Genomic DNA, 12,348 nt, shown 5'->3' with positions numbered 1-12,348 from the left:
TTTACGACGGTACACGGTGTGAATCAAATTTTATTGGAACCTGCGGGATGCAAGAAACTTGAAAGAGTAATCGTGATAAATCCTGGCTTTTCAGTTTCCGTTTCATTAAATAAATTGCTTTGGTTTTTGCGGTATTTTATAGGTGCCGGTTCAGCACTCGACGTGATAAATAACTTCTCGAATAAATCCTGCCGAACGATTCTCACCGGCAAATTAGTCCCGTTCGGCTTTCCCGATCGACGACGTTCTCTTACGTCTCCATTAAACCCAGTTCTCTTTAATGGACTTGATTCCACGGCAGGATAGACCGATTCACGTCCGCGCGTAGAAAAATCACTGGCTAGCATTGACGCTAAAACCTGCTACGAGCGATACCAAATGATAGAGATCGTTTCGCGGCGCGAGAAGCTACAAGTTTCATTCCCCATTACCTGGTGACTGCGTCTTTTTAACCCTTCAACTACCGCCACCAGTATACTGGTTTCCAACTAAGGGATCTCTCAGGACAATAAGGAACTTTAATGACTCCCTTCTTCCTAACTTTTTTTAAATCGAAATAAACAAAAACACAACCCATTTAATTAGTATTTTATACGGACCGTAGATACAATAATTATTAACTTAACTAAACAGTTACATTTAAAAACTTCCTTCGATGTTATATTCTTTGTAGCACTAACCATCGTACCAGCAAAGTAAATGAACTTTTCTAGTAAACATATCCTCTGCGAATAGAAATAAATTGTCCGATGCGCGTAACGCGAGAATAAAAATGATCAACTTATTACACAATCAATTTCAAACGCGCCGCTGGAATTTCATTTCCTTCCCTGCCTGTTTCTTTATACAAGGAATACCAGTCAACTACAATGTTTCCATTCCCCAAGAAAACACTTTCCGCCGCACCAATCGAACGATTTCCTTCCAAAACAATCACCAAGAGCACATCGGCCGCTCGATACAAGAATATCCCGTACCTGGACCGCAAAGGATTAATTCGCTCTCCCGGGCGAAGCTGTCCGTTCAGCCGAGCTCCACGGATATCCCATCCGCGGCACGGGGGTTAGCGTTCAGGATGGATGGTTCTGCAGCGTAGAAATCATTCGACTTTATCCGTTCCGCGAAACTGGATCGCGGCGAGCAACGAAGGACTCCAAGTGATACCGATCATCTTCGACCGGCAGTGGGGCCATTGCGTCGTTCGAATCTGCTGAAGGCGGATCCTGTCCCGCTGGAGAACCACCAGCGCCGGTCGCGAGGGAGCGAGAAGAGGAGAGCCAAATGGCGAGAGTAAGGGAGAAAGAGATAGGTCGGTCCGTTCCGCGAAACTCGATCGTTGTTTCGAGAGGCAGAAACCTGCTTTCAGGATTCGAACTGATAAGTATCGTCTCCCCGATCTGACCGGCCCCGCCAACCGTCGAGAGAGTTAGCCATCGGCGCGACTCCCACCGCCCCGCGGGCAGATCTTATCACCTGCCGACGAGGATCTTTAGGTGATCGGCAACGCCATTACTCCACCGCTAGGAGAAACGTATCGCCGGTGTTGGCGCGCCGGTAGCTAGGTTTTTCTCGGTCGGTCGTCAGCGGGTATTAAGGTCTATGCACACGAGCAACGCGATTTCGCGGCGATTTTACATATTGCGGCTTGCTCGCGAGATGAGTCCCGGGGCGGCACAGAGGTAAGAAAGGTCTGTCGCTAGGGACTTTGTTTACGGTTTTGATTGGATATGCGTAGCCGTATTGACGAATAGCAAATTGATATCGAAACTGAGATAAGAAAAGATGAAAGCTGACCGATGCGACCGGCATTACTTTCAGAGGTCTTCTCGTGGATAACAAGTACAAAGAAAATTTCATCTTACAGCACATACAGAATTAAAAACGGAAAGAATTATATATATCTGTCATCCGCGTCGTGATCCGTTGCAATCTCGCAATAACCCTTGACGTTATCTCTGAGGTTTGGGAAATGAAGAACATTGCCACCCATATTGTCAATCGCGCGAAATCGCTGCGTCCGCAACGCATCTCCTTATTTTAATTATGTATATGATGTAAGATGAAATTTGTTCTTTGTATATGGTACATATATGTAGAATCGCCAGCGTCACCGCCGCGAGATCGCGCCGCTCGTGTGCATAAACCCTTACACGGCCGACCGCGATAGATCGACCACCGCAATAACATTAGACAGAATGGAGTAATATAACAACACCGTAGCGGCGGTCCACGTGTCGCGCACGCAGTTCTCGCACACGTGGAGGTATCCGAAAAAAGAGGAAAAACAAAGAGTTCACCGAGGTTGCGTGCTGTCTGTCGCCGTACAACGTTGTCGAAAGGGGGACGAAGTGCACACCACGATAAGCGTTTCTGCGAAGCCCGATAGTCGTAGCGATTGCGAGCCACGCCTGAGCATTATCCTCGTAACACCTGACGCGAGAGACGGTGTACTCTAGATCCCGCCTCCTCCTCCTCCTCCTCCTCCTCTCCTCATCCACCGCTCTCTTACCCGATCGGAATTCCAGCGAAGCTCCGTTTGATTTCTTATCGGCGCGCGAAAATGGGTCGTAATAGCGGCGCAACGGACCGCAACAAAAGCAACGCGAGAGACCCGCTGCTAGCGGTAAACGGTGATAAATCAGCCGCGTAGCGGCGGCCGGAGAGCCGCGTGCTTAATTAATACTTCGGCGGAGGAGAGGCTCGGGAGGGGGGAACAGAGGAAACGCTGCACACGCGCGGGTGCAGCGAAGTTGACCGCCGGCACCGCCGCGACTCGACGGTGGAATCGCGCGAGCCACCACCGACCATGAAAGAGTTAATTCTCCGTTCGAGGCTGCTCCGTCCGCGATGATCTCGATCGGTCCCCCGACGCAAGACCATTGACCTTTTCCGAGTAGCGAGACACACGCATACGGGCTCGACTCTCTTTCTCGTTTTCCCTCTTCGTCTTTCCGCAGGCCGGCCGAACTTATTAAGACACGCGAACACGCGCGCGCCTCGGCTCGCCTCGATCCTCTCGTTCGGCAGGCTCTCTCGCGCGCGCGGCGAACGAACCGCACGGATCGGCGCAATTCACACGACTGCGGACGATTAAATTGTCAGCCACGCGGCTCTATAAATAACGCGACACACGCACGCATACCGCGGCCCGCGGAGTTTCGCCGGAATCGCGAGCGTTCCCCGTTTAATCGCGGACCGCGCCGATGAAAGCCGCGAGAGCGTGCCGCGGCGTATGAGCGAGCGAGCGAGCGAGCTGATCGCGTGAGCAAATAGGCTACGGTTTTAATGAAAGTTTTATCTGTCCACCACGACGACGACACCGTCTGAACCGGCTTAACTTGCGCTTCGCTCGGTAAAAGTGTCGCTGGAGCCGCGGCGAATTTGTCGCGGCGCGCTGCCTTGAGCGCAGACCGTGGCAGCTTCCATTTTATCGGGGAGATACGGACGTTGCTAGAGTGGGATTTTGTTATTACATTGACGCGCTCGGTATCGCGGGAATTCGACGGCAATGCGTGACTCGGATTTTGATTCGGGTTTTGTATTTTCGCGCAGTGTGCTGTGCGCTGTAGGCTGTTTGGACGAGAAAAGGGTAAAAAGGGTTAATTGGTGTCTTTTTGAGACGTTGAGTGGCAGAAGATTTGCCTGGCAAACTGTAGATAAGTTTAAATGTAGAAAAGTAGTGTGAAATTACATTTTTGAATAATTTAGTTTGCATGTCAGTCGGTTGTTCCAAATGGAATCTGTGTTTTTGAATGAAAACATGTGTTGAAATAATTTTATATTACCATGAAAGGAATACCGGAATATTGAAATTTACTGTCAGCTATTGATAAATGATCTTTCAAGTAAGGAATCTCAGAAACATGTAACTTACAGCATTGTGCCTTGCAGCCATAGATATTACGCTGTCAGCGGACGTGTTAATTTTGAATGGGAAAGTGTGGAACGGCAGTGTACATGCGCGAGTGTAGTTTTAATGAACTTGGAAATCGGTATGCCTGCGAGTGAACTAGTGCGCATAAAAATCCCATAAAATCGAAGTCGTTTATTCAGAACGAAAGAATGAACGTGTCGTGACGTTTGTTCCCTTCACATTCTTGTGTTTCACAAGCCCCAACGAAATTAGTTCACTCATTCATCACCATGAGAATGAATTGTTGAATTTGAATCACAGGCTCCGCGAATGTTTACAAATATTATCACTGCATTTGTTCGTATATCGAGTTAAAAAGTCATCTGAACCTTATTTTTCAAACTTCATCTATCTTTTACTTGACTTTACCTAAAGCATCGCTTACATTTCTATAAACTTAATGCTGTCGTACCCGAACTATTCAAAACTATTCAATCAAAATCAACCGCACCGACAAGCGAATCCCAACAGCAATTAAAATCTATCCCAGAGCACACCTAGCTCAATTATCGAAACCGCAACGCGGTTCATCGAGTCGACCATTCAAATAATCGCATGACCAACACCCGCAAGGCGGTGCACACCGACGAACGCGTCAACAAACGAAAGAGAAACGTCTGGACCTATCCGGACGAATTGTTCCACCGGAAATTGAAAGCGCCGTCACGGTATCGAGGGGTCAACGGATTTCCCGCTGGCAGAAAGGAACACGTGTCGAAAATAGAAATTTTCATTCTTCCTCCGATGAACAGCCTCCTCCGTCGCGTCCAACTCGAGCCGGGTCGGGTCGGGTCGAGGAAAGTCGACTCGAGTCGAGCAGAACGCGCGACGAAGTCAACGGGCATTGTGTGCCCGGGGTATCTATAATTACCGTCCCGAAGTATTATTCCAACAAGACTGCGAGGTAAACAAACCTGCAGGAGAGAATTGAAAGAGAGAGCAGTTCGAAAGAGGAGGATACAGACAGAATAACGAGAGGAACAAAGAGAGAAAGAGAAAGATAGTCAGAGGGAGCAAAGCGAGAAGAGCGAGCGAGAGAAGACGGCTACGAACTTTAAGTCGGTATAGCGCTCGCCTGCTCGCTCGAGCTCGTTCGCTCGCGCGCATGCTGCATGAAAGGCCGATGGAACGCAGCAAGACGAGCGGAGGAGGAGGCACACGCTGATCGTGATGGAAAGGATGGTGGGAGCCGAAGGGCGCGAGGGGTGGAAGGACGGGGCTGGCAATAAACTTTGGCGCGAGGAGTGTGGCGCACATGTGCACTCAGGATATGCATTCGGAAAGAGAGGAACGAGCCTGCGGCCGTAGACAACCGTACACCGCGAGACAACGCTTCCCTTTTCTGCTCGGCCGAATTTTGGATAGGGTTTCACAGGCCGCGCAATTTTTTGCTAACCCCGATCGCACACGCGCGCTCAACTCCTTTTTCCATGGAATCGTACGAAACGCTGCGCCACTGTAGAAGCTAATTGATTTAGGAAGCAGGTTCAAGGCCATCGAGGTTGTTATCCCCGTCGCACTGTTGCTTTCGCCGAGGCGAATTCTCTATGCGTTCGCCGTGACTCTCGATTTTTCTAGAAGCCGCGCTTCTGGTCTTCTGTCTCGCGTCAGGGCATTCGATGACTGTTCTTTTGTCGGTTATTTTATCGACGCGGCGAGTCCCTCGATCGAGAGATTTTGCTTGGGTACGTCTGTGAAAATGCAAGCTTGCTAGTGCCATTTGTTCATCATTTTATACGTTCAAATATAAGTTACGTGAAATTTTATGTTAGAAATCTAAGAGTGACAAAGTGTCAATAATAAAAAGATATACTAAATTTCCAACATTGAATTTCTTGTGCAAAATAGAACATACAAAATTGTTCGTTTGTAATGCAATACGCATCTTCATATCAAAGAAATAAAATTACAAACGCAATGTTTAAAGTAAAAAAAATTGCAGTAATTAATCATTATCAATATCGTCTATATCTCGCTTCACAAAGCTGATTACCTCGACTCACGAAAATCACTAGAGTAGCTGGCGAACGAGAACTTAGCAAATTGACAGAAACAGGGCCAATGAAAATGAAACAATTATCTGGTTGTATTTCCAGCCTGGCACGAAATTCCCAAAGGAAATCGCGGCGAACCGCTCAATGTTGCACGGATTCTTAAACAATATTCGCGACTTCGCATGGTCGATTCGTGGAAAGGAGACGCCGAAACAGAGGAAGCAAACAGCGGAAGCCACGAATAGATTATTATGGATTCGCGTAGTGCCTCGATTCCTCGACGAGCATTCTCGCGAGCATTGTTCGGCTGCGCGGCTGGGGACGGATCATTTTCGTTTAACCAGAACGAAAACGTGACGACGGACGGTGCCCGGTTACAAACGATATATCTATCCCGTTAGCTAGCTTCATCTCCTGTAATCCGGCGCGGAGTGCGGCAGCGATCATCAGAGTAACGAGTCACATGACACAAGAAATCCATTTGTGACTGTGGTCGAGGCGAGGGAACCTTCCAGCGGAAATTCTCTGGTTCCGCGGATCGTTCTACACGTCGAACTTGACTAAACGGCGCCGAGCCACCATTTTCGAGGCCGGGTAGAAAGAAAGGAAAAACGAAAGCAATTATATTCCCCGCGCGAGGAGGGAGCCGGCGAGCGAGAAGAAACGACGGCGGATAGCGTGAGACTTCTGCCGCGGTGAACGGTCGCACGAGGATCAAGGATCGAGTCGAACCACGATCGTAAAGTCCGGTCGGTTTCGGGACTGGAATCAGGGCTGGATTCCGGCTAAAAAGGACACGGAGCGAAAGAGCGTGCCGTTAATGCCATTATGGGCAAGCTTGTGTGTACAGCTTGTTGTCGGCTGGTAAATTACTATAATTGTGAAGTTCCGGCGATTTTTAGATTAGCTCTGGTCCATCAACGCTATACGCCTGCCTACCGACCTGCCGACATCGCGCTGCGCCACGGCGGTTCTCAAATCTACCGGACAATCAGCGTCTCCCCCCCCCCCCCCCCCCGGTCGGGGGATTCGACGAATTCGAAAGAGGAACATATTTCTTGCCGCGTAACCGGCGAAATAAATCTGACGAGAACGTTCGAAATTCACGGTGCATTGTCCGAGGAAATAAGAAACGTCGCGGAAGGGTCCAACGTGACGCTGACAATACCGTCGATCGGGGATGCTCGTTTTTCAGTTAACTTCGAGGGAACTTACGAGGAATACGAATTAATTCTCGGATTCCCTACGTGCCGGGAATACGATTTCCCCGTCGATTTTGGCGAGGATTCATCAAGCTTTCCCATCTCTCACGGGAGCGTACGGTCTGCGGAGAAAAGGGCCGAGGATTACGGCACCCCCTCTCCTACACTCGCCTCGCTAAAAGGGCACAGATTCCTGCGGAGACCGGAGGCTAGCAGCCTATTGGCCTGTGTCAATAGAAATCCGTGCTTGTGTCTCTCGGTCATGGTTGTTCCGTGACCCCTCGACGCGGGGGGCCTTGTTCCTCGTCGAAAGGAAATCGGAGGGGAGAGGCAACGGGAAGAATTTTCGTCCCCCCGGGCACCCTTTGTGCAACAAGTGCTTCTTCTTGGCTGCAGATGCCGGTTGTTTGGGACGAACGATTTTCACCGAGGATTGTCCCGTTAAAACCTATGACATTGGCTGTTAGTCGCAGTCCTTGAAAAAGAGCACTAGGCGGCGTGGTTGTGAAGAAGCAGAATGAAAAATATTTGCGTCGACTTAACATCCGGATGAGAATTCAAATACCAGCAGCGGAATAAGCGATTGCAGGAACATGTATTATTTTTAACAATTTGATAGATAGAAAGTTGGATATTGGTAACAAAAAGGTAGCATTTCATCGCGACTTAAAAGAAAAGAAGTATTCATCTGTATATTATAACGCAAGGGGATGGTTCTGTACAATGTTTGTACACAGTAAATTTCATTTTAGTCCACGCATTAAGAAAATACATAGATCCAACGTACAGAAACGTTATCTCTCGCATTTATCTAACTGCCAGCAACTATAAGCAACATCAGATGGTTATATCAAACTTTCACACAGCATTAGTACAATGCTTGCACCACCTAATCCAAGCCCTACAGCGGCGATATAATTTTGCTAAAAGCTGACGCAACAGTTTCACCGCAGAAAATATTCATCGTCAGAGTAGCACCACCCTTAAAATGAAACAATCACGTATGCTACCGCAAAGTAATAATCCATATGACGGTCCAAGATACCCGGCAGTCCTCATCGAACGTTTCGCAAAGTTGCACTCGCCCACGGAATTTTTTACCAGGATATCTCTGCGATCAGCCGAGTAGAGGCCGGCCGCAATGAAACAGCTCCAAGAAATCCAGGAGTCGGGTTTCTAGCGCGGAAGAGCGCTTTTGGTGAAACACCGAAATGGGAATGCGTGGCGGCGTGTAACCTGGTGACCCTCGACGCGGGAGGTCCGTATACAAGAAATTAGAGGGAGCCAGGGAGGAAGCCTCGAGCGGAGCAGAGCATAGCTAAGGGGGCACGGCGAAGAGACTGTCTGCAGACAGGCTGGTTTACGCAACAAGTGTCGCGGTCAAGCCGTGCTTGTTGACTCCGATGAATTTCCCCGGAAATCTGTTTGTCCCCTCCATTGGTCCCGGCGTCGTAACCAAATTTCTCTCATAGCGTACAGACATTCGTCCTCCAAGCACCGATCATTGAAGAAGAGAATCTGCTGGCAGGAGTTCGGAGAAAACTTCACGGAAGAAACGCGATACAATTTCGAAGGCGGCTCGCGGTTGGTTTTCATTAGAAAGCAGGCGCTCGCGCGATTATTTATTCGCCGAGGCGAGGACTGGATCCCATTATCGTGGCCGGGACATTTGCATAATATAAAGGCGCACCGGGCGAAAACTAGTCCCCGGCGATGACGCGCGCGATGAAAGACAGTCGGAAAAGCGCACGTGCGCTGGATGATCCGAGACAACGGAACGGGTTTTCTCCCGTATAAAAGACGGGCAAGTAGGCGCACCCTCGTAATGGGGCCCGCGGAGATTCCTGACAGGTCCCGAGGCCAGCCGTAGCAGCGCGTCACGTAGACGGAGGGCCCGCGACGTGCTGGTTACAATCACGGGGAAGAAATCGAAGCAATCGAAGTCTCCGTCGCGAGAAGGGACGCGCCAAGGCTCGTCGATTACGTCCGGATTCCTGACACGAACGGTCGCCGCAGCCGGAAGTCGTTCCACGGATTACGCCGACGGAAACAAAATCCCCGCAGATCGCATCTCGAGGATACGCCGAAAGAGAAGAGGAGAAGCTCGCCCGCGATTTACGAAACGCCGCCGAGAAATACGATTCCACGAGCGCGTTCCCCTCGGCGAGTCGCGAATTGCACGCGCGCGCGGTCGATTTTCATAATTCAATCGGAACAAGGTTGTGGTGGGGAGAGGAGTCCTTGAAACGGGCCCGGTACGCGCCGCGGCCCGTTGCTCGATCGCATAAATTTCCCTCCGGGGCCGAACTCAGGAACGAGACTCCGCGAGCGAGAGAGTTTTCGGTTTCTATCGACGGCTCCGCTGTTCGAAAAACCGCGTACGAAAAGTCTGAGGGCCCCGGGTTGACCGGAGGTCAAGTTGGGCCCGACCGGAGGAGCCTCGTTGCGATCTCCACCGCGAGGGACGCGGATCGGTGAGACGGCCGAGGGAGAAGAAGATGGAAAGAGAGGGATCCTCAGAGTGGGAGAGGAAGAAGGAAGGAGAGGTGGTCGTGGAAGAGGCCAGGGGCCTCGAGGCAACAGACCTACTGCCGGGGGCCTCCTCGCCAGGCACATAGGTGGTTTTGACTCGGCACGGTCCTCGGCACGGTCCTCGGCACGGCAAGACCCGCGCGAAGGAAAGCAACAAAAGAAAGAGAGGACGAGCAGGACGAAAGGAGAGGACGAAGGAGAAGAACGAGGAGGAAAGGAGCCTGGGTCTGCCTGTTTGACCGCCGCTCGGCTTGCCTCTGCCCGACTGCCTCCGCCCGTCTCTCTCGCGCGCCTTCCGTCCCTTTCTCTCGCGGAGGCCCCTGGTCCCTCTCTCTTTCCCTCCGACCGGGGCTCGTCTCGTCTCGTAACAAGAGACGGCGCGGACAATGGGTGCCGTGCCAGCGCCTTCTGCCAAGGCTGCTTTGGCCAGTCTGCGCAGCTTCGGAACACCATCTACGATTGCCGGAATCGCCCAATTCCCGCCGCGGAGCTTCTTGCATATTTTCTCTGACGCGGTTACGGAGATTCACGGCCCCCTGTTCGGCGTGGCTCGTGTTCCGAGATGATTTGAACCGTGAATTTTAGGAAGTTGCTTCTGCTGGTTGATTTGTGGTTTAACGTGATTGGATGGAATTCGGGGTTAATTGGGATGCGATTGAATGGGAAGCGATGCGTTTTAGTGAGGCATGCTTGCGGCCCGGTTTTCTTGCCTTTGTTTTACAACCGTATTAATCTGTGGTTTGTAAGCAATAAATGATACTAATTGGTATCGAATTGTTTTTGAACTTTAATCGGTTTTTGTAATTCTTCGTAGATCATTGGTACATAAAGAAACATCCTGTTCACTTACGATGCTTTCAAAGATTCTCAATCTTCAATTTACGAATAAAAAATTCGAGTTCTCAATAAAAACATCCTTAACTATTAAAACGACTAGAAATAATTTATTTTAAACCGTCAGTTAACAATGTTCGATAAAAAAGGAACTGTTTCGTATTCCAGAGGTTTCATCCCAAACCAGATCGATTTCAATGAAATTTACGAAAATCTTCGTGTACAATTATTTCTTGCACAGACCCATGATTTCCACTTTTTAAAGACGCGGGGGTCGAAAGTCCGTTTAACGTCGAAAACGGCCCGTCTCGAATCGATGGCGAACGAATCGGGGAACGGTCGCGCGCGTCCACGGCTCCCCGTTCCGTCGATTTTACGAGGTCCGCGAGGCGCGTATTCCGCCGCGTCGAGATCAAGATAGAAGGAGAACGCGAGAGGAACGCGGTAATAACACGAGAAAGCGGAGCATTCTCCCCCGCCGTTCATAGCCCGGGATTTTATGACGGTAATGGGGCGAGATAAAGCTGAGATAACCGGGGGACGCCTTAAGAAGAAAGCGAGAGCGTGACGTTATCCGCGATAACGGTTAAAAAAGGAAAGTAGCCGGCCGTTATTGCTCGGCGATGAGTTTTTAATCGGGCGAGATCTCTTTGGACAGTCCGCGGATCAAAGAGAGCCAGAGAAGCGAAGAGAGCATGGACGTGGTAGAAAGGGGGAGTTCATGGTTTTCCTTATTTCCAAACGCGGGTGCCAACAGGAATGCTTTGCTCTTTCGTGGCTCACCGGAATAAAATCGGTAATTCGATCATCAGCTCCGTTTACCTCCGACGAGTCCACGAAAAAAGAATATCGGGGCAACGGAGGGCAGGTCTTGCTATCGGAAAGGAAAAGGTTTCGAGTGTCGATACGCCGATTAAGTGGCACTCGCGGTACATATTGTTCGAGGTCTCCGCTATTCAAAACGTACCTGTAATCTACCCGAAAACTCGGTGTCACCTTAAACGTTTCCACGACTCGACGGCTTCAACGCCCGAGGCTACATCGGCCGGATTTCACGTCGCTCAATCCACAATGAGGACCTCCGGGCGCTTTCTTCGCGGCATTACTGTCTCAGGTAGTCGATCACGAGAGCCGAGGCATACCGAGTTTTGACAGGGACGTGAAACGAACCGAACTTCGAGACGCCGATCGACCGGATGGCCGATCGAGCCCACGGTTCGTAGGCGTTCGTGGCGAGAAGAAAAAAGGAACGGGCGAAAGGGTGGCGCACGGTCTACTTGTTTAGGCGAACACGTCCGCGCAGAAACGCGACTGCCGGTAATTTCCAGAAAGAAATAAACCAACGCAGGAATTCCTCTCGGGGCGTGCACGCGCGATATTTTCGGTCCGACGACCTTCCGTCCGGAAAGGAGTATTCGGAGTCCCGCATCCGCTCGTACCCACTCTCCGTTCTGCGGAGAGTCGAATCCCGACGAACGTCCAATAAGGAAATTTACGAGGCGGCTGAGCCCATATCTAGCGAGAAATTCGAATGAGGCGTAAAAATACTGAAGTCTTCTTTTTCTTTCCTTGCAGGTTCACCGATTAACATAGTGTCCAGGGATTACTGAAGGTTCTTATTTATTTTACGCGCTGTTCACGGAAAGAATGATTTCGTTTAAATCGTGGTTGCTTATTCGGTCAGTGAGACGATGCAGTTACTAGAATATAGTTCCAATAGAAATTCTAGTTTGACGAGGGAATCGGACAAGAATTTAAAAAATTAACAATTGTGTGGATATGAGCGACTTCAACATTGCAGAATATGAAATATGTATGTTTCGCACGCAATAATATTTATTACGAGTGCGTGAAGATGTCTTAATAGTTCGCG

The 12,348-nt window shown here is 49.9% G+C and overlaps 1 protein-coding gene across 4 annotated transcripts in view; it reads right to left on the bottom strand.

Moving 5' to 3' along the window:
- LOC116427844 (protein pangolin, isoforms A/H/I/S) overlaps positions 1 to 12,348 on the bottom strand; it is a 282,374-nt gene that overhangs the window by 247,592 nt on the left and 22,434 nt on the right. The gene's annotated exons all lie outside the window — the stretch shown is intronic.

Source organism: Nomia melanderi, chromosome 9 (assembly GCF_051020985.1).
Source record: "Nomia melanderi isolate GNS246 chromosome 9, iyNomMela1, whole genome shotgun sequence".
NCBI classification, from domain to species: Eukaryota; Metazoa; Arthropoda; class Insecta; order Hymenoptera; family Halictidae; genus Nomia; species Nomia melanderi.
This window is presented reverse-complemented; position numbering and strand designations above follow the sequence as displayed.